The 2,999-nt window shown below is 42.6% G+C and overlaps 1 long non-coding RNA gene across 1 annotated transcript; it reads left to right on the top strand.

Annotated features, from left to right (window-relative positions):
* The first annotated feature begins 503 nt into the window (after positions 1-503).
* Positions 504-2,545, top strand: LOC134449328 (uncharacterized). Its single transcript, XR_010034940.1, has 4 exons — positions 504-590; positions 1,021-1,090; positions 1,491-1,648; positions 2,204-2,545. It is a non-coding gene; the product is annotated as an uncharacterized LOC134449328 (long non-coding RNA).
* The last annotated feature ends 454 nt before the right edge of the window (positions 2,546-2,999 follow it).

Genomic DNA, 2,999 nt, shown 5'->3' with positions numbered 1-2,999 from the left:
TCTTGCGTTCATGTCCAAGTTTGTGTTTATGTCCCATAGGCAATATGCATTGTAATTGCGCACACAAAGTTGATTAGAACTATGGCAAATAAGTGCCCTGTGGTCTTGGTACTACTGTAGTAGGCCTTGCCCAAATGTGTCCTGAATGATCACATTAATGTGTGTTGTAAATTTGTTGTTGCATTGGCCCAAATACAAAAGTGATTTAAAGGTGACATATTAAATCCCTTCATACAGCAGTTAGAATTGGTCTATGGGCTATACAGAACACGTCCATGAAGTTATTTAATCAAAATCATCAGAACACCAAAGTTTCGCCAGCTTGAAATCTTGTCAGCGCCAGTCACTTCTAAATTGCGCGGTTCTGCTCGGTCCCTGGTCTAGCCACGCCCCGTCTTGGCTTGCGGCGCAGCCAACAGCCAGGTTGGCCGCGAGAGAACTGGAGCGTAGCACCACCAAATCACAATGGCTTTTAACAGACTGGCAATTATCCAGCCATACGTGCTTGACCCCTTGTCAGACCCAGACGCCGAACAAGAGGAAGAGGAGCCACCTAGATCCCCACGAATACCAAAACCAGTATCTGAATGGTTAGTCAATTTTGTACTTTCTTTCCATCTGCATCGCTGATCTCTCAAATTTCAGCAGACAGGCTAGCCAGCTACTAGCAGAGTAAATGTAGCCTACTGTAATCGTCCTATTACAGATACTGACCAAACAATATGATTGCATCCCTCTGTATTTCTATTATCCATAGTCTATGTAAACATTGAACAGTGTTTTGACTGGAAAGGCTAGGCGAGGCGATATTTTGTACCATTTCATAGGCGCTATCATTTCAAATGGTAGCCTATGGAACCTTCAGAAAGACAAATAGCTTGTGTGCCTTCGTACAGCAACTTTAGAAATTACAATGACATGACCATACAAAAGCCTTTAGCTTTACAAGGGACGTGGTCAAGGAGATCACCTAGACTGTACATTGCTGGAGGAAATTTGACTCATTCCCCTCGTCCATAGGTGCCGATGCGGGAACTGTGGTGCAATGCCTACTGAACACGAGAGCTTGTGCTGTCAGGAGGTCCCAGAGGTAACTAGTTTTCTCCATCACTTGGTGTGTAGCATATCTCTTGGTGTTTGTCATGTAGGGTTAGCGCAAACAAGGGTGGCCAAAGTAAAAGTATAAGTAAATAATAATACACATGCCATGGGTTCCTTCCAGCACAATACCTTGGTAGAGTAACTGGTCTGCAGTAGGCTAGATTGTTGTGTGATCCTGCACTGGCTAAATAGGGGGAATATTTTAGGGCACCCCCCCAGTAACGTCTCATCCCCACATTAGATGCAATGTAGTAACTGTAACAAATATCATGTGCCGGTTAGTACTGACCACACTAGGCTAATTCTACTTTGGCCTCCTCAGGTGACAGGGCCACCATAGTATTTGCTTGCAACACTCACCTTACCTGTATCATCCTACTACCTAACAGGTCACAAGGCGCATGGAGCAGGTGGAGGGCACTCAGCCTCAGTGTGTTATCGACCATCCTGGATTTTATGCCACGTCCCTCAATGTGTATGTGCTTCAAGCCATGTACAACATCTACAGAGCAGATCATGGACCAGTACGGCTACGGGGCATAGAGCAGTATGTTCACTCCTTACTTCTACCATATCACAAATGTATGACAACTTTACATTTTCAGCAAACAGTCTTATCTTACTTCTTGCAGGGCTGATTGTTGCCTGATTGATACCTGATTTCAGGCTTGACAGAGTTTGCAAAATAAAAACATTGATAATAATTAGCCATTAGGTTATTCTTATAGAAAGTGTTACAGGTTCAGGGTTTTCTTCTACTATCAGGCTTGAATTATGGTCATACACAGGCTATTAAATGTTTGAATAATGTGTCAAAATAGGCCTACGTTACGTCACTATGCAGTATCTTGTCGTCGTCGTTAGAGCAGGGGGAAAAGTTCAGGCTCAGGATTTTTTTTTCACTATCACCCCTGTTCTTGTGATCATGCCTTTATATCAGTTAAGGCCATATTGTAAACACCAATGAAATGTAAGAATGCCTTATGACTGGTACATTTTGTGTATGACTAATATCTTCAAATACAAAGTGACCCAAAACGTGTGTAGAAACCAAAAACATTTTTTATTATGAAAGTCATCTAAAAGCACATTTTGTTTGTAGCCGTTACAGATATCTGGCGTACAGGATGTTTGTCAGTTGGTGTTGGGGATTCCTTGGGCTCCACATAAGAGTCGTGGTTCCATCATGTGTCGTCCTGCGTGTTCGTCGGGAGTTTCCAGATAGTCAACAGCAATACATGGGCTTCAGACTGCCTCCCCTGCGTTGAAGCGGAAGATGCAGCTGGTGATCACCCCCTCCTTCTCAGGCCCACGTCTTCAACGCATCCTATGCAATGAAAGACATGTTGTATTTCTACTGTATTTTCACATTAATTTTACTAAACTATTCAAAGTGTAAATTTCTTATGTAAATATACTGTTTTAACTGTTTTAATTCAGATTACAAGGCTTATTTTTATTACTTTTTCTATATAATTAACCCTATCGCGCCGGATGCATCATATATGTCTCATCAAATTCAAAGCCCTCTCCACGCTGACACACAAAAAAATAGATCTGAAAAACATCCTGCGTGTCATTTCCAAACGTCCTGCAGTACACGGAAACCGCCACAAGAGAGCAGCGGTCGACAACAAGTTGACCACAGCTCGGCGAAAAACAGGAAAATGGGGTAGAAGCGGTTTCCCTGACCGACGCTGAGATTTCGTCAAATTGCATAAGGTTTGTGTACAAATTTCCGAAATATAACTCTACATCCTTTAATTTGAACACTTGCTTTGTGCAATTAAGCTAGGAAGAGTTTATATTTTTACACCGTGTTGCAGAGAGATCGTGCTAAAACTGATGAGACATATAAGCACCATCCGGCGGGGGGCAATCGCTATTCCGACATACCG

This window comes from Engraulis encrasicolus, chromosome 5, assembly GCF_034702125.1.
Source record: "Engraulis encrasicolus isolate BLACKSEA-1 chromosome 5, IST_EnEncr_1.0, whole genome shotgun sequence".
Taxonomy (NCBI): domain Eukaryota; kingdom Metazoa; phylum Chordata; class Actinopteri; order Clupeiformes; family Engraulidae; genus Engraulis; species Engraulis encrasicolus.
The sequence above is the reverse complement of the archived record's forward strand: the minus strand, read 5'-3'. Positions and strand labels throughout refer to the sequence as shown.